The sequence below is a fragment of the Anas platyrhynchos genome, chromosome 23, assembly GCF_047663525.1.
Source record: "Anas platyrhynchos isolate ZD024472 breed Pekin duck chromosome 23, IASCAAS_PekinDuck_T2T, whole genome shotgun sequence".
NCBI classification, from domain to species: Eukaryota; Metazoa; Chordata; class Aves; order Anseriformes; family Anatidae; genus Anas; species Anas platyrhynchos.
Window position 1 is genome coordinate 1,384,875 of NC_092609.1, and position 26,621 is coordinate 1,411,495.

The window sequence follows — 26,621 nt, forward strand, 5'->3', positions numbered from 1 at the left end:
CACGCCATCATAGCCACGCTGCTATCTGAAGTGTCTGTTAAAAATTTCATGCTGGAGAGATTCATCCCCGTCTAATTTGACGCACACCTATGGCACAGATCAGCCCAGCAGTGTGGCCACGGGGCTGCTCTTGGAGACCTCAGGCTCTAAGAGCTGTTTCCGTACCAGCTATAGGGGGCTCACCACGTTCACAGTCTCTGCCAGAGCAATGCAATACTCATCACAGGAGGGACAGCCTCATTTCCAGCGCCTGGAAAGCCCTGATCCCCCGATGACTCTGCATCCGTATAAATAACAGCTATGCACTCAGCCCGAGTAGCATCCCCCCTGCTCAAAGCCGAGACGTGTTGGCAGGGTTAATCAGCAACTTTGGATGGAGAGAGAAACAAGGGATTTGCAGCACTGCTACTCGCCCTGGGTCCATAGCAGGGATAAATGCAGCCTGTGCTTTTCAGAGCTGCCTATCTGGAGTCATTAACTATGCCTGACATCCTGCAGACACATTCTCCAAAACGAAACGAGATGATACATATTTCCCTATCATGATGGAGTGTCAATATAGTAAAGTTCCATGAGGCAGCTTTTGATAGCAGACAAGCTGATTCATAAATTTTTCAGGAGCTATCAGAATTAAAAACAGCGTAGAATAACTTCAGAGACACATGATAGCTCGGGTTTTTTGGTTTGGTTTGTTTTTGTGTGTGTGTGTGGTTTTTGTTTTTGTGTTTTTGTTTTTTCCTGGATAGTATAAAGGGAAAGTGCCACAGGAGATGCTTCTGACAATAGTGGGCACTTTAGTTACCATGAGTGTCTGTGGCATATTAAAAATATTATATGAGCGTTAATGCTTAACAGCCTGCAAAAAGACATTTTTCTCCCAGGGCTTTATAAGTTTGGATTATAAATTACAACCATCACAGGAGGTAACATGCAATAAACCTATGAAGACATTTATATGTTGTATGGAATGAGTGATGGACCAAGGATTTGTTTCTTACATATCATTAATGGTTGTATTCAACAAAAGCTAAATTCTTCACAGAAAGCAGGAAAGTTGCTTAGCGCATTTCCACTTGTTATTTATTAGATTTTGTCAGATTAATTCCTTCCTGGCAATTACACTGTTGTGACGAGACATGGTCAGAGGATGCTCCGGCTTTGTTACAGTCTCACCAGCCAGAATCCCTCCCTGCCGGAGCACGGTGGAGAGGCAGATTTGTATTTTCTCTGTCTACCCACCAGCGGGGTAGGGGTCAGGATAACCAAGCAGCACTCCTCGGTCACACAATCGAGACAGGGACTATGGTCAGAGACCAATACACAGCTGCTGCAAGCTGACTGTGAGCAATAAGGCAATAAAGCTACGGGGCCTGGACTGAAGCAGGCAAGGCCAACCACCCTCCTGGCTTCCTTCAGGTGGGAGCACATCACACACATCAGTGCGGAGACAAGTGCTGAAGAGCAACCTCATCATATCGTTGCTTTAGAATTTTCTGCCTAATTTTAATGTAAAAGTACAGAAAGACCTGAAAAATTATAGCGAAAAACATTCGAAAAGATCAAGTATTGAAAACCCCCTAGTGAACACAAGCATTTACTAGGAGAAAACCCAAATATTCAGAATACATAACCCAACAAAGAATCTGTGTCAGGGCGGACATTCTACCTATTACAGAACACAGAAATCGTATAGTTAAATTCCTTTTGGCTTGTACAGCTTTGCCTCCATAACTTTTAAACCCCCGAAAGAACATAAAGTTAAAATTTTAATGGCATTTCAGCAGAACCTCTTTGAATTTTGTATTAGATCTCAATTTAGCCTCTGGTAAAGCCTTTAGAAATAAAAAATTCTGATGCTTAAAAATGTAATAATCATACAGGAACCTTCCAAAGTCAGCATCAAATAGAATAAAATATATTTTATTAATGATACAATTCACAAAATTACTAGTCCTGCCACTCTCTGCCCACAAGAGATACTTCCTCTGCTGTATTATATTGCATACACATTAGCTACTGGTGTTTGTTCTGTATGATTTAACCTCCTGATTGCTTTGAATGTTTGATGAACTAGCATGCTTTCGCTAATGATTAAAGAGGCTCTGGCCATAATAAGGACATTCTAGTCAAGAGCCTCTGCTGTAGAGTCAGTAAGAGATCATTCTTCATGAGGTTGGCTTTAGTTTCGAGTAATGTGGATTCAAAGCCTCAGACCTGGCAATGCACTCCTGATGTCAGCTGAACCTGCTGCTGTGCAGAGGAGGAGACAGCACCCGCTGCTGAGCTGCAGCGCCTGCTTGGGCCCGAGCTGGTAAACTCAAACACAAAGTGCTTGCCTTTCAGAGAGCAACGGAAGCTTTGAGAGAGTCACAGAAACCTTACCGAACCAAGCGGAACATTTTTCAAAGAGCAAGCACTCTCCTTAAGGGTTCATAGGGACAACATTGTTCTTACTTGTTTTTACTTGTTCTTACTCCATTGCCAAGTGCTGTGTGTTAGCCCATGGACCATACCAGGGCTGTTGGTAAGGGCTGTATGTTCTTGTATGTTCTCATGTTACTGCTTCGTGCTTATTTTCAACTTTGGAAGCTGCATGATAACTGAAAAACAGCTACGTCAAACAATGCAAGGTGGCATTCCAGAGGACTACATTTGTATCTTTATCTATCACTTTCTGTTTTGTTTTGAGCACTGAACAGACTGTTACCCTGCCTTCTTTTCTTAGCTTTCCTTTAAAGTCTTCCCTCTTTAGACTATTTATGTGATTTCTAGATGTGTGAAACACAGTTGAAAGGCTAAAATGCATATAGGCTTCTCGTAATACACACTTCTATTAAAAGTATCCTATAAAGGCTGACTGACTGATATGAAGTGTTCTTTTAATGGTGTAGGGAAATCTGTAATGCAACAATTACATCGTAATGCATCTTCACTAATCGACAGCCTCTGAGCGTGGCTTCCCCCTGAACAGCAACAACGATAAAGCGCTCTGTAAATAATTCACACCAACAAAACATGAGGCCCTCTTATAAATATGTTTCACAGAAAACTGTATACATGTAGAAAATGGCTGAAACTCTCTACTTGCCAAACAGCTCCGGTGTTACTATGCAGAGATGTTTGCCTGGTGTCTGGCTTCTGCTCAGACTTCCCGAGCTGCATTGTTCTCCTGTGTGAACGCATCTCGTGTCCTGCTGTGCTTCAGCACAACCGACTTACCCTGTGCTGGATGCTGTCCATGCCAGGATTTATCATTTAATTACAACTAGGAACATTGACTAAATCCCAGTTGCTTGGGGAAATGCTGGATTCTCAATAAAACACTGGGAACTTACTGCTTAAACATCATCTCGAGGGTTTGCCCCTCCTTCCTGAGCTTTCTGTTTTCCCAGCAGAAGACAGGCACTAATTACGTGGAGCAGAGAAACATGCTAGGAACACATAAAAGGGCAAAGGCATCAGAAAGCTTTCTAACATCTTAAGGTTGTTAGAAATGGGGATTATTTGCCACGCTTTGCCAGCTATTTTTTCTTTATTATGTCAACTATTCCTTGTGTAATTTGTTCTGACCATAGCAAGGCCTCTGCCACCCAGGACCACTTGAAATAGCAGCCTGAAATATTTAGAATGCATTTTCCATTCTTCATGTCTTCTGCACCACTGCAAAATAACAGTGTCCCTGTCTCAAAGAGGTAGCATCTAATATACTGATTATTTAAGGGACAACACAGGGTGTAGCAATGTTAAATGCAAACCACTACAGATGCACTTTGTTCACTTTCAGGCATTCTCTCTTTTACCTGTTGTGAAGGACTGAGAACCTAATTGATGATTGTTTCTACCGTGAAAAACCCAACAGCAAAGGCAGACAATATGGTTTTCCCTTCATTTAAAACACTTGTCAAATTTTGGATGGGAACAAATAACTGTGCCATGTTCCTCAGTGTTTCTAAGGGCAGAATTTAATCAAAGGCACCTTGTGTCTGTGCAACAACAACAAACTGCAAAAATATAAACTAAGTTTTAAAAAGCATGAAAGCAATCAACTGCTTTGCAGGATGAAACGTTTTAAGTTTTCCCAAAGTTTCACCAAAAGTCAGAAAGACACAGTATTACCATGAGAGTGATTCTGAGCAGTTTCTGACTGTTGCACACCCTGGGTATCACATGCAGAACAGCCTGCAAACATTCTCAGTGCACGATTAGGGCAAACAAACCAAAAAAAAAAAAAAGGGAAAAAAAGAAAAAGACAGATTTACAAACATTTATACATTGAAACTAAACTTTGAAAGAATAAGGAAGCCTTTTCTTTCCTCCATGAATACTTACAAAGAAGCAATTACATGCAATTATAGTTTATATCTCTTCCATTGTCTAACTTTTCAGGCATCACATCCTATGAGCTTGCAAACAGCGCTACAGAAAACCATTTAAGGAGCTATAAAGTACGAGAAAATAATTTATCACAGAAAATAAACCAAAAACACAATTAAGAGAATTTGTTGTTAACTTAAAACATGACTACAACCGGATCAATACGAGAGATTGCAGTTAAATATTTGTCCCTAGTTTTCTACATCTCATAGCTGCAGAGTCAAGGGGCCTGCTACAGTTTTACAAGCATCATCTGACAGAGTCACAGTCTGTATCTACAAGAGGCCTCTACTTTGGGAGGCACCTCTCAAGGTGCATTGTTGGACCTCAAGATATAATAGGTTGGAAGAGCTTTATGTCCCTTATTCTTGTAGATTCTAATATCAGAGAAGAAATCAGGGTCCACTGATAAAAGATTTAAATGACTCCCCTGAGAACTGCAGCCACCAAATTTAAGAAACAGCCAAAATTCTCCATCTCTCTGCTCTTACAAGAATATTGGGCTACGAGAAGGAATGTAAGACAGGGATACAGGGGATAAGGAACTAATTTTAAATCTGACAAGTAAGCTAGTTCTTCATGGTGCTAGAGTGAAGAGGCATCAAGATACAGAAGAGCCAGTCTCAAATTGGAAAGACCGAGCAGGCTTATTGCATTGTTATTCCATGTGTGTGCTCTGCATGTTTCACACTTCATCGATAATGTTTCTGTGAAAGGCAGGGCCACACGTTGGTAAGTCTGAAAGTTATCTTCTATTAGTTAGGGCTGCAGGAACACTTCAGAGCAACTGGGGTGCTTAATGACTAAGCAGGTTTGGCTGAAGAAATCATGTTCCTTTTAACTTTATTGTGATAATGTAATTTAGCTCAAGAAAGATTACCGTTGAAAGCCCTACAGTAAATAGGAGGCAATTCACAAATACAATTCATTTACCATCAAACACATGCCTCAGTAGGCAATCTTCTTGCTTGTGTGCTTGTTGGAAGTACTCCCTTTTGGAGTGATAGCTTTACTTGTTTTGCTAGCCTTATATAATGAAAAATAAAATGCATTTACTCTTTGGAAAGAGAGAAAAATCAGTGTGTGGAATAAACAGCCCAATCTAACAGCCAGAAGTGTATTTACCTTACGGCTTTAGTTGACCAAGAGGCTTTCACTCAAGACGACACGTGGAGTGGATGAATGTGCATTCCACTTCTTGCTTTGTCTTACTGAAAAACAAATCAGAAATTCAAGTCATATTCAGGAAAAAACTTCATTGACTCCAATTACAAATCTGCGATGTTAAATCCTGCTTTCACAAGCTGCCTTGTGTGTGGCAGACCCTAATCCTTCATTCTGAGAAGCTCTGCAAGGTCAAAGGCGTAGATGAGATTACAAGGTCAGGGCTTTTGGAGAGCTCAGTCTGAAAGACAGTCAATCTGAAGCAGATGGTTCTGTGTACAGCCCAAGCAAGGTAAAGGGCACTATTGGAATATAAATGCTTATTATTATTCAACTAAACAGATGGGTAGGTCTTTGCCGGATCAGGGCCACTTGTAAAACATTTTGGAATTTTATAGTTGTAAAACCTGAGTTTTGCATGATAGAAAGAAAAACTAAATACCTTTTAGAATAATAAAACTAAAAGGAGACGTGCTTCTTCATGTTGGTTATAAAATAACAAAGATGGCAGTAATTAGGGTAAAAATAATACTTATTATACTGAAAAGTGTTTTGCAAAAATTACGAGTTCATTTCCATTTTGGTCCTTGAATCTGATGGCCCATGCAGCTTGACATCCAGCACAGCTTTTACATGCAAACTGTCACAACCATCATCCAGGCACTTGTCAGAAATGAGTTTGACAATTTCCCTTCCTCTCCAGAATGCTACACTGATTTTCACACTTAATTCATTGCTCAGAGCGTCTACTAGTGAAGATTTAACACACACAAGTCAAATTGTGCTGCTATTTAAACAGAAAGAAAAACCCTAATGTGGCAATATAAAGCATTGACTATTTATTAGCTGACATGATCCACCATTAATACAATGTAAATTTAATTGAGTTATCTTTTCTCTTCCCTTAAAGGAGAGGAGAAGTGATCCCAATTTGAATGAACTGAAGCAACTCCATTCTGTGCAAATAACTCCACGCAAGCCTCTGTGCAGCTGAGGAGCTGTAGGAGGGGAAGAGACCTCACCTGTATTTCCCTCCATACAGTCAGAGCCCATCTTAGACAACTAAGACAGGGGCCTTCCTATTTTCTTTTAAAAGACACGGAAGGCAGTGCTACACATTTTAACTGGAATTAGTCAGAGCAGCAGAAAAAAGATGATGCAGCCATGCTGATAAGTAGGGGCAAACCCGAATATCACATCAACCACTGTGTCTGAAACCTTGCTTTCAATAAAGGACAAAGCTTTTCACCTATTATTTTCATTTCTGAGCTACAAAATGAAGTCTCTTTTGCTGCTCAGCTGATTCTTACAGAGTCTTGGAGAAGAGATATGTTTTTGTCACTTCCTTGTGCTGATAAGACTTGTATCAAAGTTGTGGGAGAATGAATTGCAATTTTTCAATTTAAGAGACTGCTAATATCAGCCAGTCTTGGTTAAACAAATCCCCTGTGAAACAAGAGATAAGGTGCAACTTATTTGTGTATTAAAAAGAAGATTTGTTTCCTGTGCTATATGCACCTAATAAATATGTTAGCATTTCTCCTCGTGTTCATTAATAATAGCTTATTAAATAGAGCAATTAATGTGATATCCAGCCAATTAGACTGACAAAAAAAATATTTGCTTTGGTCTGCACCTAACAATGATGAGTTGACAAAGATGTTTCAACACTATCTCTAGTGCATTTACTTGATCTTCACACCATAATATGTTCTGTCAGTATCTGTCAGGTTTGAGCTCTGTCCACATTAATAGAGATGCACAGAACCACTGCATGGCACAGCAGTCACAGTACCAAACTGTTTTAAAATGGAATTCACATTGCTGTCCCTTTACTAGATTATACTTGTCTTAAACCTACTTTTATGCCAGTGTGTTATATTTCTGTACAATTTTTTCTAGTCTCTTGTAAACTAATTTAAAAAAAGGATAAATTAATTCTGAGTATTGCTGAAAACCCTGGTGTTACCGTTTTCCAAAAAGATTAATCAGACAGGGTCTGTTTCCCCTATCAAGATAAACAAGCCGTTTGCCCTGCTCCTGAGAACAGGATGCCAGGGTTCTGTTCCCAATGCTACTTAGCATTTCATGTGATACAGTGGAACCTTACAATTATCATAACAAAAAAAACAAAAAAACAAACAAAAAAACAACAACAACAACAAAAAAGGATTAAACTTAAGGGAATTTAGTTTAGAAAGCACAAAGTTAAAAGACAATTCTGTGTAACTACCAAATGCTTCCAGTATGCTCCTGTTTCTTCATTGGCAGCAGCAGTCAGGAAGAGAAGTCACTTGTGCAGTGCCAAGTGGTTTACCTGTATGCTTCAGATCGGCTGAAGACAATGAAATTATTATGACTTCCTTATGAAGCATCCTGCATTGTCTGCTGTCAAAGGCAAGGCAAAGGGGCACACAAATCATTGTTCTGTTTCATTCTGCTATTTCTCTTTATAGCACATGGTTTTTCAGTAATAGTCTGGCTCTTCCATTCGAGTCTGAAATGAGAGCCTTTAAAACAGTGAAGTATGTCAGGAAATTGTTGAAGAGGATGGAGAGAATCAGTGTGGGGGCCTTCCTAAGGCACAGCTAGGGCACAATGTGCAAATTCAGGTATCATTCCTCTTGAATGCTATGTGGACAATTTTATTTTAATCCACTGATCAAAGGGTCCATGCACATTACTGTTTACGTGACGTTGAGGAGAGCAAAACGTTCGAGCGTTGCAGTTAATACTCTACCATGTACAGGAGCTGAATTCAAACCCATAAAATGTACCTCTGGTCTCTCCTGAAATAAATGACGCTACCCCAACTATCGATGGCTTTGGACCACTGAATTCATAGGCCAGAAGGCTATTCTCAGAATTTAGGGTTTTAACCAAGAGAAAAGAGCAAAAGAAGAGGTAAGTATTATTCTCTGCTGTATAACGATCTCCCTGGGTGAAATAGGAAATGTGGTGGCAATTTTTAACTCCTTACATTGAAGACTACCAGCACATTTCATCATCCAGTTGTTCTGAATACTCCCAAATAGTTAGCTGGAGTTGTGATGTTTCAGTCCCTGTCACACTCTAGTTCCAAGCCGGCTGGTCCTCAGCTCAGAGGTTTGTCATATAACCTTGTGCACTCATCTGGATAAAAGGACTTTGATGCTTGTGGAGCAGAACTCACAGGCATTCAATTTCACACCTGTGATACAAATACAGAAGAGCAGCAGCAGCCAAGCTGCTATCTTCCTTTGGAAAATGTGATTAAGTGTTTCCACCAAGGCTTTTCAGAGGAAAGATGAGCTAAAGAAAAGGAGTTGCAATGATATTAATACTTCATTTGATGAGTTTGTAAACATGCTGAATGAATCTTAGGTAAGAGGGACAAAGGTTTCACTGAACACTTACAGAAGACTAGCTAGAAAAACACCTGTTAAATATGAGTACAATTCAGCTGCATGCAGAGGTCTAGAGTAAGAATTTAACACCACTTAACATGCAGCTCAGTCTTCAAAACAAAGCCAGAAAAGGTGCCTTGTCCTCCTGTATGCCTTGTATGAAAGACTGAGGTCTAAGCTGTAATTTCCAGCAAGTTCAAACATGCAAATTCAAGACAAAGTTAAAGCATGTGATGAAATGAAGGCATACAATGAAGGACACGTGTAAACACTTTGTTAATTACTGATCAACAGAAAGATGTTATATAAATTTCTTCAAGTAGCTGAGACTGTACAGAGAACAAGGTCTACAACAGCTGGGATTTTTGAACTATTTGTTAACATGGTCAACTAAGAAAAAATTATTCATAGGAATTTTTGAGGTAAACATCCCATATCTGGTATGAGGAAATCCTACCAGCTTTTCTCTGAATTCAAATGGCTTTGAGTTTGTAAATTTTACATGGATGTCCAGGTTGGCTCATGATAGTTGTCTCAAACTGCCTGAGTCTTACCCACAGCAGAGCTCTCCACATCCTTTTCTGTGCTGACACTCCTTGGGCTGACAAGAGTACAACTACCACCCAGTTCAGGTGGCGAGGTACCACGGACCCAAACACCTTCACACTTTGCAAGTCTTCAGATTCAGAACTTTGTTACCTGAACCATCTCCAGAGTTGAATGTAATTGAAGTTAGGTAGTAATTAAAATCCTCAGCATTGCACGCAAGTGTAATGTGTTAATAAAAAAGTAATTGCACCTTCATTGTTTCAGCAGGTTTGGTTTAATTACATGGCAGTTATATTTCTCTCCATAGTTATTCACTCTCAGCGAGGGCTCTCCTTACCATCTGCTGATATTTAATTAATATATGCTAAATGTCCTACTATATTATTAAATCTCATTTAGAAGTGTCCTTAGTATCTCGGTATAGGGCTGCCTATATTGCAGGAGAACGAGCAGGGACATTGCCTTGTATTTAAATAATTTAGATAAAAGAAGGCTCATTAATGGAAGAGAGGTGTTATCTTTCCCTCTAGAAATGAGCAAAAGGGAAGGACAATTACTCCAGAAATGTAATAAAAAACTGGAGATTTCCCACAGGTAAAATTTATCTAAAAATCCTCATGTACTATTAGATCTGCCAATCCTTCTAGCTGATGCAAGGCCACCCCACTATCATAATATTTGTAATGCTCTACACCACAGGACAAAACAATAGACTCAATTTGGGGTTAGCGAATAAAACTAGAGAAAAGTCTTCTTCTCTTTTAACAAAGGATTTGCACTTGGACATAATATGAAGTAAGGCAAGTAGAATAAAGCTTGTATTTCTCAAGATCACTTCCCTGACAGCTTTATTTTTTCCCCTTTGCAAAATATCACCAAGGAGATTTTACATATATTATTGCATAACTCAGCATCTCAGTTAAAAATATCACTACATATGAGAAATGGATAAAAAATAGTGAGGTATAAATGTGACAGAATCAGGATAAGATCTTATGCTTCAGAAATAGCCACAATGGCCATGATTTTCAAAATTCTCTGTGGCTAAGCGGAAGAAATGGAACTGAGCTTCTAATCATACCTGAAGAGCAATGGAAATACCAAGTCAATTAATTTCACCGCTTTCACTATTTCCTCACAAACTAAGGATTCTGAGGCAGAGGTCCAGCTGTCTCCAACAGAACAAGGATTTCATATATCTAAAACCTGTGCAATAATGTCTTGTTTTTTTATCATCCAAGCAAGGAGATTAATTATTTGTCATTATCAGCTAAGACCATGGCACAATTCTATCCAGCACAGCGCCTCCTTGTCTGGGACACCACGCTGGAAGGAAATTGAATGGAGGATGTGGGACTGGCCAATCAGTTCAACTTCCTCTGAAAATAATAAGAATGAACTTCTGCAAAATTAGAATTTAAATCACAAAGAGTTCCAAAAGTCAAATACAACTCCAAGAGCCTATATACTCTGCAGTTTCCCTTTGGGATAGTGTTTTAGAAAAGATATTAAAACCTGGAAGAGTTATGAATACAAATACATTAACTTACAATATTATCTGCATTCCAAAATTCATTTTGCATCTTTAAAAACACTGACTACAGCCTTTTTGTAATAACTGCAGGGTTGTCCCATATTCTTTTGCCAAAGCTGTTGCGTAGCATATCTCATGCTGAATAGAAAAGGCAAGTACTCATAACCATTAGATATCATCTTGTACATGAAAACAATTAAGAGGGGTTGAAGCTGCCTCTGCTTGCAACTTACAGCTCTGATGTAAAAGTCATTGAGATGAACAGAAAAAAATCCACTGACTTCAGGAGGCTGTAGATCTCTGTATAAGTAAATATAATTCCCAATGCTTCGTTTCCCATTGAATGATTACAATTTTAATAAGTCATACGTTTAAAAAGGAAGGATGTAGAATTTTAATAAGTAACTTTTCTCAGTGCACCTTGTGAAGAATGCAATTAGATAAATCTATTAATAGCTGAACTGCTGAGTAGCGACAAACTACATGTCCATTCTGACCATGACAGTTCGCTACTTAAAGACTGTAGAAAGTGAGTGGTCTTCAGATGACCACAGTGGAATAGAATTCAATTTTGTTTGCATTTTAGGCAAAGAGCAGTGGCTCTAATAGCTCAACCATGCAAATGCTGCTTAACCTTACATGGATATTTATAGTCTTACCTCTGCAGAATTCTCTCTAAACAGGTTTTGAAGCAGCTTCCACACTCCTGAAACAAATTACAAATGAAATCCATGAAGAATTGGCAAGCAGCTTCCTACAACTCTGAACAACTAATTGTACTACAATACCTTTCAGATGGCTTACACAAAATAATCTCTCTGATATCCAAGGAGTAGAGACTTGGTAGAATTTCCCTGAAGAGCTTCGCTTGATATGCTCTGGGAGTCTCCTACATTGCACATTAATGCCGGAAACAGTTGTTGGTTTTTGTACTGCTTAATTCATTACTTTGTTTTACTTATGCACCTCCTCCTCTCTAGTAATACAGAACTGTTTCATTTACAGATTTAAACCCTGGATATTGCTGGCTGCTACAATCAATAAATGTGCATTAATGCTAGCACAAGAGTGACTTGGTTCACAGAAATATGGGCAAGATTAATTAAAACTTAACTCCTGCTTATATCACAAAGTTCTCTTCAGAAACAGTAGACACGTAAATAATTGAGAAATAATAGGTTATAGTAGGTTACTGTCTTAAATCACTGAAAAGGGATTCAGACTGTGATGCTTCGTGTTGCTCCAGATGAGTAAATAGCCCAGGACCACACAGTTAAAAAGGAAGAAATTAAAAAGTACCAAAATGATGTAAAAGCCTTTTTCCATTGCTAACAGTGCCCCAGAAATTTCATGGACTACATTTTCTTGCTATTTACTGGCTTAAATCACTGAATACAGAACAAGGTATCAGAGCTTAGTAGCCTTTAACACCCTACGACGTTACAGCATCTGATCCAAGGCAGAATTGTGCATCACATGCCAACGTCACCTGAAGTTTAAGGATGTGCAAAAACCCAAAAGACAACTTTCATTTCTCAGCACTGACCATCACATATACTTGTCCACAGGTCCATGGTCTTCAACTGAAATGTCTTAACTGTGATCAGAGCAAATACCATGAACAGGCTTGGGTGACTGCAGAAGCCATGAGGCAGATTAATCATACAGCAAAGATGATTTTATTGGTATTATCTACAGTAACAAAACCTGAGGGAAGAAAAAGTGGAACATAAAAACAATTATATCTAACAAGATTCTTCAGATATGTCTGTGGGGTTTCAATGCATATTTAATTCTGTTTGCATAATTTGTTTATTGCTATTTTTGACAAGCATCTTCATTTATCAAAAATCTACTTAAAAGCTATTGGGGTGATCTAATACTGCTAAGAATGCTATTAGATTTATTATTTGTCTTTATGAATATAAATAAGAACATAGAGCTAAAACAGTAACGGGTGAAAATGGACTATTGGAAAATGGCTATTTTCCATTCCTCCAGTATACAGCCAAGAATGCATTTCAGTTAAGAAATGGAGAACACCACACGCATCCATATAACCAAACTTATAACATGCTCCCCCCAGCATATCCTCCAGTCCTCTACAGCAACACAGAATCATCATCTTGGACATGTTGCTCTGCTGCTGTCTTCTTAAGCAGCTTTCTGTGTTTCTGATTACATAGCTCTGGTATTCCTCCCAGTTCTCCTTCATGTTTTCCTATGTTTTTTTGCTGAATGTCTTCATCTAGCACACTCCGCCTTATAGCTTTTCAGTGCCATCCTTATTAGACCCTCCACATGCTTCTAGCAATCTGCAGAAGGGTATGAAGGGTTTGGGGCTTTTTCTTTTTAAAGAGCAGTTGCAACTACTGAACCCTGTTTTTGCTCATTAGCATGAAATTTAATTCAAGATGCCAAAATATTCTTGGATATTCAGATGGTTGCAACTCTCTCCCTGCCTTCCCTTGTTCCATAGATCCGGTAGCATTATTTGTTTATGTTAAAGTTATTTAAAAGTCTACGTTAAAAAGTGATTCCTCAACTATGCTGTTTCAGAACTGGCCCATTGTGCATCACAAAGAAAGGAGTTATTTCATAAAGAGCCTGTTGTGATAGAGTAATGTCAAATAAAACACAGAGAACGGTTCCCAAAATAAAAGATCCCACATATGACATTTCACAGACTCTCTTACCCAATTTCATCAGGATCGCTGGTTTTGAGCAAACACTTAAAAAAATATCTTGATTTAATTATCTAATGTGAAAGAAGAGATGAGGATTAACAGCTGATTAAAATGCTTCCAAAAACCAGTTATGATTAAATGAAGTAATCCTTCAAGAAACCAAAGGCTGCATAAGATAAATTTTGCTATGGAGATTGCACCCAAGCATTCAGCAAAGCTCCTTGTACCACTTTGTTAAGAGCCCAGATTTATTTAGAAATCCAATGGGATCTGACCTGCACTCACACAAAATGATAGGCCAGAGGACAAAATAAGATCTATTCCCCAGCTCCTTCCTCCACTGCTTAATAACAGAGCATAGACATTCGAGAGATTGTGTAGCTGCATTTGAGATGCAGAATTTTCCATATGATATTTTATTAATTAATCTTATTTACTGACTCACTAAGCAACGGCCCTCCAGCTTGCCCTATTCCAGCTTTAACTACTACAAATTACACATTTTCTACAGCCCTTTCCTTGTATTTTCCTCATTACTCTGCAGAGAGACATTCTGTAGAGTGCTCCATGATGGGAATACTTCCCTGCAGCGCAGACACTTTCCTAATTGGGATATTATTTCTGGAAAGTAAACTATAGACGACTATATTTGGAATGCCTTCCAGAAAGGCAGCTTCATTCTTGCCTGAACCATGGTTACAAACCGACCAGCAGATTACTGTCTGGCACCTGTTCAGCATTCTGTAGCACTACTCTGTTTCCTAGGTCGCAGAGATGTTTATTTTGCAAACATTTAGGATGGCTTAAGGCACTGCTTGTTCTAATCTTCATACCCAAACTGACAGAACAAAATGCATAAGCCCTCTTCATACACTTCAGGGTCATACAAATGAACTTAAAATGCTGATGGGAGTGGTTTTATCTCATTTGGATGTGCACTAGCAGTTTTGTGGGCACTGTTCTGCTGCTGATGTACAGAAAGGAGTCAGAACCCCCCCTGCCAACAGCCAGCAATGAGCCACTGGGCACAGGAATCCCTCTGACTAGGCTGGGTAGCTCTGCAAAAGAACATGTCAATTCACTCAGAGAAGTACTACGAAATCCCTTACCAACGTATCATTACATTTATTTTCAGGCCCCAAATAAGACCAAATGCCATGATGCCACACACTGAATGAAATGAACACCTGATCCGGATCCATATCTGTCTTCATGGAGCTGGCAAACCAAGCAGACACGAAAAACAACTGAGAGAAAAAAAAGAAATATGTTCATGGACAGATAAGGAAGAAATCCTTACAGAAAATAACTGACTTGCCCAATGTCATAAGGACCTCGGATGTCAGGCTGGACACTTGGCTTGCATTTTCCAATTCCTAACCTGCTGCACAGAAACTATAAAAATAAAATCTAAAACACTGAGATTCTCACTTGATAAGGGTTTCTGAGGGAAGGATTTGAGAGTGAGGGATATTTACATGCACTTTGCACTGGTAAGGATAAAAGCAGAACACACAAGGCAATGAACAGCCAGATTCTTACTTTAAATATCGCATTGCTGCTGTAACCTGCAGAGAGACAGACAACCAAAATATCAGAATAACTCTCATGGTGAAATTCCTATATAATTTGGCGGGATTGAAGCTGACATGCGACTATGGAAACCAGTCACAGAAAAAAAATGCTTTCTTCTACCTCTAAAGTAACCATATTGTGATAAGGAAACCGGTATTTCTCCATGAAACAACTCTTCCATTTCACTGTAGTGTTTCAGCCTTTAAACTTCCCCAGCCTGAACTAAGCTATGTTGTTTTTTTTTTTTTGTCTTAACAAACTGATTTTGTTTAGCGAAAGAAGGAAATTCAATAGTATTTCACCATCTTTTGATGCTTTTTCCAATCACTACAATTCTTCTCTTTCCTCCCTTCTGCTGCCTCACTTCCTATTAAAATAATGTTCTCATAAAATCCCATAGTGAGGTTTTCACTTTAGGAAACCTGAGACTTCAGGAGATTTCATCCTCCTGAAGAATCTTTTAAAAGGTATTATGAATGCAGGCAGAAAAAATTATTCCTAGTAAATAACTCTCTAGTTCTTTATATTTCCTCACAGAATATTTGTTCTCAGTTGAGTTTTATGCGCCTCTTACACAGGAGAGGGTTTAGTTTTAATTTGGCATCTACAACACCAGCCTCGCTGCCTAAGATGCCAGTTCAAATCCATCGTCTTTTATTAAGCCTAGCCAAAGCCCTAAAGAGCTTGTAAGTGCACCGATGGGTCCCTCGAGAAATGGGACAATGTTATTTGAATATAATTCAAAGAGTCAGACAATCAGCCTCTCTGTCACTGGGCACACAGTTTAGCTGTGAGTGATGCTCATGAACAGCAATAATTTAATTGCATGCTGAAATCCACGCTTCCATTGTTCCAGGCCTCCTGATTTGATCTACTACGAAGTGGGGCTGCAGCCAAAGCAAAAGCCATGCTGGGCTTCTTTGTGTGGCTGGATGTCAGAATAACTCTGAACAAAGACGACACTGTAGGCAATGCTCCGGGGGTAGGAGTTGAGTCCAAACAGACGAGTGTTTCTGCAGGAATGTCTTGCAGTTCGTGCGGTGAGTGGTCAACCTGATTCAGGGCTCTCCTGGTAATACCCCCTTCACTTTCAGCACTTTTGTTGTTGTTTTTTAACAGCGAGCCTTCCTGGTCAAGGACTAGCGGGAGTAGTATAGCAACTGGTGCTGTAACAATGAGCACTGAAAGGAAAATGTCTCAAAATCCAAATGGTGAAAATACCATTAGAAATGCTTCTGGGATCACAGTTTATAGACGTCGGTAACACCACTCCAGGAGAAACCACACAAGTATCTCGGATGCCCCAGATGGAGCCATCAGAACTGAGTGTCCATGCTTATTTCAGAAGAACATCGAGACCAACCCCCACAAATGTCTGAACACAGAAAATAACTCATATTGGAAGCGATCATCTGTGTGCTGACACTAAACATCAAACTCCAGAAAAACAAAACTGCTGAGAGCATTACAGAAAGTGACATTATGAGACTTACAGTCACCATTTCAAGCTGAATTTGAAGACCAGATGTCAGGTACTTTAAGACTTCAGACTGCAAGTTACACCACAATAGTCATCATCAATATGACACGGCCTTTCATGTCTGGCAGTATAACAGAGGCCACAATAACAGGTGTCCAGGCAAGGAAACCAAAGTTCAAGATAACTGAGAATGTGGAATCATATGAAAGAAAGAAAATAGGTCGAAATGAGCAAATCCTCACTAATGGAAAAGTAGCATGGTAAAATGGAAGAGAAAGTTCTTCACCAGAAAAAGCTGAAGAGGTGCTGTAAGGAGATGGAAAGCCACATGAACTCAATGCCACCGTAATTGGTGAGCTGAAATGAGCAAGAGGTGCTGGCAAATATAAACTAAAGACTTCAACAGAAATAGTGCACAAACCTCACTGGAAATGTCTCAGTTGCAGAGCTATGCCATGAAAGGAAGTTCACTTCAACTCAAGGATAGCTTTAGGAGGTAAGGAAAAGGAACAATGGGCACACTTAGTTCTAAGTAACTTTAAGAAGACAAGAAGGCACAAGAAGAAAATGAATTTACACGGATTAGCGATTAAAAATCTGAAGACTTTAAGATCACTTCTAATACTGCAAGCACTTTAGCACAGAAACTGGAAACAAAAAAACCAAACACATGAGCACCCAAGTTTTTTTAGAAAATACTGTGTAGTAAATGGAATGTACTTATTGTAAGTAAAAAGTTTGAGAACAAAATTTAATAAAATTGTTACTGCATTACCTAGAAAAGCTGTAAAGTGAATACAACTAGCACATCGGCCTTGGAAGGCACCACATCATGAGAAGACACATTGTTCAGACAATCCTTTCACTGAACACTCTATCTTCTGGCATGCAGGTTGAAAGCCACTTGTTTTCTGCCTACCTTTTATCATCCCCACATGCCCAGGTGAACAGGCTGTATACAGTTGGGATTACTGAGTCCAGTCTGGAGATTGAAAGTGCCCTTACAGATCTTATCCTAAGTGCACTGATATCAATTGAACCTTTTGCAATTGATTTTAATGCACTTTGGAGGATGCTTTTAACATTAAACTTATTGAACTGTGCTTAATATCTTCACTCAGTTGCATTACAAGGTAGCAGTGTACCCATCTGTGCTGAATCCCAGGATCAAGGCCCCAGTTTATATGATACCTCCAGTCCTTGCTACCCCATGTAGAACCAACAGCATTCAGAAAGCTGGCATGGCACTTATCCCTTTTTATGTTGCAAATTAAATAGACATGCTTCACTGCTGTAGCTCAGCAAACTGAAGTGGAAATTCACCCTTGAATGTACAAATCAATTTTGGTTTATATTTTGCTCCTGGATGCTGGGCTATGACACTGACAAACACTGTGTTGCCTGACAAGTATCTTATAGAAAAAGGGAAGGATAAAATATGGAGGAGGGGGAAGAGGGGAAAAGAGATGCAATTCCTCTGTGTTTTCATATACAAGCTGTTTACTAAAACATCTAACATCTCCAGCATGCTCTGGTGATTGGCATTATCTGCAATATGTTCACAGCAGCTGGGCAGAGATGGTGCCTTCCCTTCAACCCCTCCCCATTTCCATTTTGTTTTGGATGGCAAGAAAATGTCTTCCTTTTCAAAGAGTATTAAAAATCAGTAATGTAAGGGAGCAGAAAGACTAGCAGGCTGGCCATTCATTCCCTATGAATCATCCTGCAATTTCTTAGTTTGACAATTGCGCCTCATATATTTTAATATCAGTTTTGAAAGAAGAAAGCAAGTCAATTCATTCCTTAACAGCTCCCTGTAATTTCAGCTCGCTCTTTACTTATGTATGAAACTGACTTGGGTGGAAAAGGTTAGAGGCAGATGAATTTCAAGTTTCAGAGCTCAGGAAAGGCCAATAAAATGTGCAATAATCTTAATGTTTGGGCTTCACTGAGCTGCAAACACCTTTTATATTAACTGATAAAACACCACTAATGTTGCTTTGAGTTTTAAGGAGATTTCCTGAACTCCTTTGCAAACTTGGCCTTACCCAGCATTTTTCTCTTCTGACAAGTGGACTGGCAATCTGTTCCCATTAGGTTATCACATTCATATTCCTTCTGCATTCAAAATAAGCAATTGACATTCAACATTATTATTCTGTATATATAAAAGCAGTTAGTACAATCTGTATGCTGAAAGACATATATTTTGAGTCTTAAACAAAGAATAAGAGGTGGGAATAAGCTGCAAGTTCTTTAGGCCAAATCCCTTTCCCTATTTTACATTTTTTCTGCTTGTAGGTACTCATACGCAGGGTTTTTCATTTTCAAATGAATCTTTAAAACGGAGCTATCGGGAAATAAAATCTTCTTTACAGGGTGAAAACCAAACAGGTGAGACATCTGAGCAACCTTCTGCCTTCCCTCCCCAGCCTCCATCTAAGCTACACAACCTCCAATAAGCTTTGGGAAAGTAGCAGCACTGCAAGGTGTCACTGCAGGTGCCGTACCTGTCAAGAGTAAGATGCCTGTTGGTCTTCCAGCTGTAAGAGGGCAAACGAATTACAACAAATGATAAGAACAAAAAAGTTTCTACAGCTTTTATTGATACAGACCAGTTCCTGACCAGGATAGGTTCTGTTTCATGTAAAATGGCTCTTTCCCATCCAGAAAAAAAAACACCCGATTCTACCACTGAGCAAAAAAGGGGTTTGGCTGGCCTACCATGCTGACATTTCCGTAACATACAAGATTTTTAATGGCCTTTCACTAAACACCCAAAAGCATAACTCCCTTGAAAGGCCCAGTATAAAAAGCCTGCTCCAAACAAGCCCAACACCCTGTCATAACAGTGAGGTCAGAACAAAGCAGAATAAAAGATGGTACTAAAGACTTGGAATTAATTACTTGGTCAGAATTTTCCATGAGTTAGTTGGATATATATTTTGGACCAGATCTGCTGCTGCTGTAAGTCAGCATAACTCCACTAACTCAACACAATTAGATCTGTCTACTCTTGGAGAATACCTGGGGCTAAATTTCCCAGGCACTGAGCTAGCAATATTTGCATTTGCCCAGTTAATGGCAGAGTTTCTCCTGATTATCATTATTCTGAATTTTATTTAAGTCATAATGAATTTGGCACAATATTTTGTTATTTTTCTCTCTGAAAGTTCAAACAAAAGCTTTCAGACACTGTGTGGCTGAGCACACAATTGTGAGGAATAAAGGAAGAGGTTTAGCTGATTTCACTGCTCTCCAAAGCAGACTAATGCTATTTGGATTAAATGAGCCAGAAGCTTTGTTTCTCCTACTTCCCTGCACTTGTGCCATTATCCTGTGCTTTTCATGTTCCCGTGCCACTCTGAGTCTCCCAATTCTACTGTAGCAGCTTAAGTAATATTTATCATCTGCAAGGTCATTCCTCAGTTTGAATTTTTATGCACATGCGCAGATAAAAATATCTAATGCAGGTTCAGATACACCCCTCCTCTCCTCTCCTTCCCACCCGTCACCTCCCACTGTTACTTTACATGCTACAAACAGCAGCAATGGGTCTGAAGAACGGCACTGCCAATCTGAGCACCATGAGGCTTTTCAATGGATCATAAAGAATGCAATAAAAACAAGAAAAATAGCTTCCAGGAAGAGAGAGGGAGAGATATGGAGGTGGTGGAGATACAGAGATTCTCTCTCCTATAATCTGCCAGCCACACCGCCCTGCCCATAAAGCAGGACATAACAAAAATATCAAGCACGAAAGAATGGAGAGTCTATTTCGATTGCCTACTTATGTAATCAATTAAAAAAACTAGAAAACATGAGTTGCTCCTCACACTGCAGGATTTCTGCAAACAGTTTGGAAGGGGAAAATTAGCAATATTAAATGGTACCTCTTAAGTAGCCCGAGGTCATTCATTGCTAAACTACTAGCAATTCAGTTCAGTGCCTGCAAGAGAGCTATCAATCACAAAAACACTTGCTTTTGTATCTGTGCTAAAATCCATATACTTCCACTCTATTTTCTGTTTTATTATATCTGAAGCCATACATCCATAGATCATCTGGATGTCTTTAATGCAGCCATCATCATTTCATGAGACAAAATTACATATATAAAATCTCTACTCAGACTGCATGTCTACTGTGGTTATCTTACACACAGATTTACCTGGTGGGGCAAAACGAAGGAGTTCCACCAGAATAAAACCCTCTTCTTCCCCTTTTTCTTCCTTTTCTTCCCACTAGCACCAGCTGGCACTGTGTCCCTCCTATCACATCATATGGTCAAACGATGTCAGAGCACATTATCCTATTATCCCTTCCCACATCAAAGCAGAGATGGAGCCATTTATATCAACGGTTGTTTGGTTGTATCTGGGAAAGTCTGATGGAGAGATTTTGTGTCCTCAGTTCCTGGACAGAACACGCATTCCAGGTTTTCCTCAGTGAGTAATGTATTTCTAATCCTTAGGGCTTCAGATAAGCATTTGAAAGCACTGGCTGAGCACTACCAAACAGTCCACAAGCTAGAAAAAAAGCAAGAACTTGGCACTTTAAACAAACTCATATGAAGTTTATAACCCATGACTTTAAAATGTCAGGGCTTGGTTAATACTGCAAGCCTTATTACTTCAAATTTAGGTCTATCATTCAAACGCTACTTAGTGCAGGTCAGCCAATTTAATAAACAACAGCAGATCATCATCACACTCACTCCCTCATGTGAGTTCAAAACAGTTTGTATGGAAAGTTCTTTCATTCTTCTTGGGGTATACACCTGAGGGGGAAGAAATTCAAGAGGATTATGTAGTGCCTGCAGAGATTGCTAATACCTGTATTTTAGGGAAATGAAACCTTCAAACAATACATCAATTTGGAGCTGTCCACAGGCAGCCACAACTTTAATCCATCATTTACTTTCTCAGGAAGAAAGAGTTTTCAGGAAAGACAATTATGGATGAGCACAAGTTGTTGGTAATTGGGGTTAAAGATTGTGCAGGTAATTTGTTACCTTCAAGTCTCTCTCTGTAGCTGATTATAATTGGAGGTGTGTGAAATACTCTTGTTCCCTGAATTTATTGTATCTTTATTCTGGATTCAAAAGAGAAGGTCTCATCTAGGATGTACATATATACATGAAAGTGTAATAGGATTCTATCTAAAACAACTCTGCATTTTAAAAAATGTATCTTGTCAAACTAAGATTCACAACAAACTACAGAAAACAACTATTTTAAAACAATTTCAAAAGCTTGTGCCACCTCTGATATAAAAGTTGCAATAAGCAACAGCATTTCCAACCCATATCTTCTTGATTACTTAATAATGAAGGATCACTGTCATTGTTCCCATTTATAGACAATCAAGCTGAGGCAGAAACACTTCCTGAGACTGTACAGAACTTTGGGGCAGAAACAGAGCTGTGACTCTCAACATGGGAATTTCAGCAAAAAGGCAGAGTGCCTTCTTAAATCTCACCTACTGAGCAAGGCTACGGTGAGTTGTCCCTTTAATTTTACTGCCTTTCCTGTGCTACGTTTTGCATGAATGTGCATTTTTTGAGTTTAATGCATTTTGGCAAAGCTCATTTCTCCCAGTGATGACAGCGCTGCGCATCAGGAATGAGCACCACTGATAAAATACTCTTTCTGCTCCAGCATATTGTTGGGATGCTGCATCTGGCCTGTGTAAATGGCATTCATTATAGCTGGTACACCAAGATAATGATATGCTGCAGCCAATTATGTCATTCACTTGCTCTCTTGCCAATTAGCTCTCCCTGCCCCTGTCTAGCTGGTTCCAGTAAGTACTGTTGCCAAGACTGAGCAGAAAAATTCTTTAGCCTTTGAGAATATGCATAGCTCACTTTTAGTCAATTTTCAGCCACCTTCAGGAATCTCTGGGTATAGACTGATGATCACAAGCAACAAGACCTATTTTTTTTTCTTTTTGAAAATGCCAGATGAAGTACATTTTATTTAAAATAATTAGTGTTTTTAAAGTAAAGCAACAGATTCAAGTTTACATTAAGGCTCCTTCATTTTTTCATGCCTATATTTTAAAAATGGACATACATTTATGGTCAAAGTATGTTCTAGATACGTTTTTAATGACAAATCCTTGCTACTATGATCATTTATAACTCCTACAACAGCAGTTGAGAACCAAGGCTCGGTTCCAGTGTTGCTTGAAACACCTGCAGTGTAAACAAGAATTTAGGAAATATCACATATACATCTACAACTGTACCATCACAGGGAAATAAAATACACATTTTCTTCATAATAAGCTCAGAATGAGTTTACTACTGCAGGCAGGCACAATCAGATGTCAGTTGTTTTAAATAAATGTCCAGCTGTAGGGGACAGAAGGGAATCTCAGTCACTACTGCCCCAGTTACAATAGCACACTGCTTATATAGGGGAAAAAAAAAGATTCTGTGGCTATTGCTTCAAATCAAAGTTAAGAACATGTTCAAAATTAAGCAAGCATTCATGCACTTCAGATAAATTAGAAGAATTCATTGTCTTCTTCATCTGAACACTTTGCATTTTGCTCATCTTTCAAATGGGGACTACACCACCGTTCTTCCTTCTACTGGCCTTTTCTCATCTGCTTCCTTCTCTGACTGCCTTCTGGAAAATTCACTGCTCTTACAAACTGTTCGACATGAGAACTTTTTCGTAATATATACTTGACTGTATTAGAAGCGTTGAGCTGTAAGCCTCACAGGAGTACAAATAATGAAATTACAGTATGGAAAATAGAGACTTCTGTCTTAGTTGGAATCATTTTTAGAGAACGGATAAAACAGTGGCATGACAATTCAGATATTCCTCTTAGGACAGCAAAAAACTGGTTGTAGACATACTCAAAAGGCTTAGCTGTGGTCAAATAATCTCCAGATCAATAAGCCTAATGCAATATTTATGCAGGCTCTATACTTTAATTATGCCAAGATTGTAAGATTAATTTAATATTATTCCTGCTGCGGGTATTCAGAGGTGGGCAGTTAAAAGAATGCATGTCCCTTTCAATCAGAGCTTGCAGAAACAGGACTCAATTTACTGCTGCACAGCGTAGTGGCTGGGACATAAAAGGGATATGACATAAGATTACTCTAAAGGGTCAGTAAAATTTCAGGACGGTGGCTGGCAATATCTATATTTCAGTAGCATTTTTCGAAATCTAACTTTGTTTCTAATGTACCCATTTTTTTGTCCCTTTTTTTCTTCCTAACAGAAAATATTATGGTTACATAAGCTTATTTTTTTCTTTCCTCTACATCGATACATTTGTAACACCCTTCTTTTCCACTGAAATTTTCTGAAATCTACCCATATCCTTGAGAGCTGTACAAAACATAAGCAGTGCTTGACATCCTCTAGACAGCTGTTGAGTAGAATGTTAATAGTTCACAGCACTACATTTCACAATCTCGAATTTCTTGAAGTTACCAAGCAAGCAGCCACTTTCTAATAGTGGTGGTGTTTTTTTTGGATGGCAGTGTTACAATCCCTTTCCTTACCATTTCAATGAAATTCTATGATGGGTCTAGATGGGCTGATGAAAGGTACCTGCGGAGTGATGGATGAAGACTGAAGGAACACGGAGAGGAGAAGAGAAAAAGAGGGTATGTGGCTAAAGGTGAAGCCAAACCTAAAGATAACTGCAGTGCAGATGTACCCTAGGAGGCTCAGTGTAACTAACAAACACCTCAAATTCCATTAAGGGCAGAGCAGCAGTGAATACACATGGCTCAGTGCTTTGCATACTGAACTGAAAACATCAGGCATGTCTGTCACAGACAGACTGAATGCCTTCTACCAGATTTAACCTTATGGTCCAGGGAAAGAATATGAGAGAGATATGAGAGATCATGTGCTTTGCGATCATCTCTGAGGGAAGGGGAAAAAGGGGAATAGAAGGGTGGAGAGAAGTGCTATGCCTAGAGCTGTGAATAGGCACGATGCATAGAGAAAGAAACTCAGAAGAATAAACCCTACACTTACAGTGATCATAGTGTGAAAAATAGAAATTATAACACACAAAGCTCCAGAAGGGTCCTTCACAACCCTAACCTCAGCACGTTAGTGTGTGTATTTACTGAGGTCCCATTGTCATTGAAAACCTTAGTGCCCCGAAGCAAAACCCAGCCAGGCATCATTTCACAGTCCTGCCTCATCTGTTACTGTACAAAAGTTGCAATAACAACGTACGCACAGAGAAAAAAGAGGGATGAGCAATTGTGGTGGATGGAAAATTACAGACAGATTAGCAAGATCACAGCAAGAGCAATCATTTCTGTCACTAATACAGAGAATTTTCTTAGGCAAAAGGATTAACAGGAGTTGCTAGCTCTCCTGTCAATGTTATCTGCAGCAGGATACTGCAACCTGTCTTAAAAAGGCACCAGAAAAATCTCCCCGCATTTGAAAGTTATGTGCAATACATCTTTTTAAACTAATCAAAACTTCACTGCTCTAGCAATACGTTAAACCACTTAAAGTCTGCCTAGAGTCAATAGTAATTACAGAAATTTATCATGGTTGCCAATCACGCAGCTCCAACCCAGGGTGCTTGTTATTGCTAAACTACAGTTTGCCAGCCTTGATTTATTTCTATAGGACACCAACCCCTTGACAGCTGGAAGTGGGACTGCTTACAAGATTGGACAAAAGGTGTTCATGTGCTAGGACATGCTTCAGTCAGGTGCTCTGCTTTGGCTTTCTGCACAGGCACGGGGACCATTTTCAGATTCTGATTTTCTGCAACACAGGGGAGGATGCTAACAGGTTCTCGTAACCAAATATAGCACACAGAATAACCTTCAATGCATCTTTGCTACATAGCAGATGTTAAATGAATGCCTCAAGTTACAGGAATTTCATTAAATGTGAGAATCGCACCTCTCTCTTATCAATACAAGCTGTGCCAAAGAAAAGACAAGTCTCCCCGAGGGAAAATTCAGTCCCTGCTTGGCCAGGACGTTATTCCTCTCTTGACTCTCCCCTCAAGTCTTCAGACCACATACAGCAAGAATAGATACTGTGAATCAAACCTCTGAGCACCCATAAGGAAGGATGGAAATGAGAGATGAAGATGTGGGAAAGCCACTTGAAATAAATTAGAGCACCCCCCTAGAAACTTTTCTTTCCTATTTCTGAAGGCAATGCCCTTGAGCTTTTGTTTCTGTAGCACCTTCATTTCCACACAGGGCTCAGTGACCTCAGCTTTATCCACTGATTTACAAACCACGTACCTGGTTCTGACCCTGTGCCAGCTTTACACTTCTGTACGCTGACATGTGGTGCGAATGTCCTGTGCTTAACGCTGACAGCAAAAACACAGGGGCACCAGCACTGAAAGCCAAAACAAAGGGAGCTGAAGGGTACCGGGTATTTTGAAACTCAGGCTAATATTTTGTGAAAAATAGGATGACCCAGGCAATTCAAAAGGAGTAACTCTCCTTCAACTTCTGTGTCAGGAGTTGGAAAACAAACCAAATGCTTCAGAACTGATTTGTATGAATATTTCCATTAAACAGTGTAAACATAAAAACATTTTTTTCAGCAGATGATCATTAAGATGCTCAAACATATTTCATTGGGATATTTTTGATGTACAAGCAGCTTCCCAACCAAGCAACATCTTGTGAATTTATTTTTTTTCTTTTCGGAAGGTTAAACATTAAGATGAAGAAATAGGAACAAAATTAAGACATTATTCAGCCTTCGAACAAGTGGGAATTCAAGTCCCCTATACTGCTGAAAATATCCTTTCATTAAGATTCATGGACTCGTAAACTCTGAGGTTGAAAGGCGGCAGCAGGATCATCTGGATGGACGTGAGGAATAACAAAGGTCATA

General features: G+C 39.3%; 1 protein-coding gene across 3 annotated transcripts in view; it reads right to left on the reverse strand.

The window, feature by feature from the left end:
- The window catches only part of UNC5D (unc-5 netrin receptor D), a 196,233-nt gene that overhangs the window by 158,425 nt on the left and 11,187 nt on the right, over positions 1-26,621 (reverse strand). For 2 of the 3 annotated variants that reach the window (XM_072027140.1, XM_072027139.1), the window contains 3 exons: positions 12,554-12,714; positions 11,667-11,713; positions 5,500-5,585 (listed from right to left, as the gene is read on the reverse strand). The gene's annotated coding sequence lies outside the window, so the exon portion shown is untranslated. The remainder of the gene's footprint in view (positions 1-5,499; positions 5,586-11,666; positions 11,714-12,553; positions 12,715-26,621) is intronic. The other variant, XM_072027141.1, reaches the window with a different exon arrangement.